The sequence below is a fragment of the Octopus bimaculoides genome, chromosome 20 (assembly GCF_001194135.2).
Source record: "Octopus bimaculoides isolate UCB-OBI-ISO-001 chromosome 20, ASM119413v2, whole genome shotgun sequence".
Classification (NCBI taxonomy): domain Eukaryota; kingdom Metazoa; phylum Mollusca; class Cephalopoda; order Octopoda; family Octopodidae; genus Octopus; species Octopus bimaculoides.
In genome coordinates this window covers 7,713,209-7,713,757 of record NC_069000.1, presented here as the reverse complement: position 1 = coordinate 7,713,757, position 549 = coordinate 7,713,209, and the positions used below count along the sequence as shown (strand labels likewise).

The 549-nt window shown below is 33.3% G+C and overlaps 1 protein-coding gene across 8 annotated transcripts in view; it reads left to right on the top strand.

Moving 5' to 3' along the window:
- The window catches only part of LOC106869848 (uncharacterized), a 204,614-nt gene that overhangs the window by 111,280 nt on the left and 92,785 nt on the right, over nt 1-549 (top strand). The window contains exon 1 of one of the 8 annotated variants that reach the window (XM_014915767.2): nt 102-252. The exons of the other annotated variants lie outside the window; for them this stretch is intronic. The gene's annotated coding sequence lies outside the window, so the exon portion shown is untranslated. Of the gene's footprint in view, nt 1-101; nt 253-549 lie in introns of those variants that run through there. 8 annotated transcript variants of the gene reach the window in all.

Below are 549 nucleotides of genomic sequence, written 5' to 3'. Positions count from 1 at the left end.
TATATATATATATATATATATATATATATATATATATCTTCAATCAGCCTCCTCCTCCTCCTTCTCTCTCTCTCTTGTTTTCCTACCACCAACAACAACAATAGCAACAACATCAATTCAGTTGAAGTAATTCAGTTGCACAGTGCTGCACCTACATAATGCATTGTTTGCTGCACCCATTTTGCTCTCAACAGATTCTGTCAATCAAGAGTGGATCTCTCAAGCCGTGGCCCCAAACACTCCGTCTCCCTAGTAATCTTCATTTCTTATATTTATTCCTAGAGTTTTTGTTGTTGTTGTTATTGTTGTTAACGTTGTGAGGGAGCTATTCTGGTGTTACTCCACTCTTACAGCACTCATTTTTCGATATATCCGAGTTGTTTTATGCATTGATATGTACTTATACGTGTATAGACACATGTGTGCATGAGTATTGTATGTATACATGTCTACAAATATATTTGCACACATGCAGTCATATATATTTCTAACTACTTTGTCATTTATATATATATATATATATATATATATATATATATACACACACAC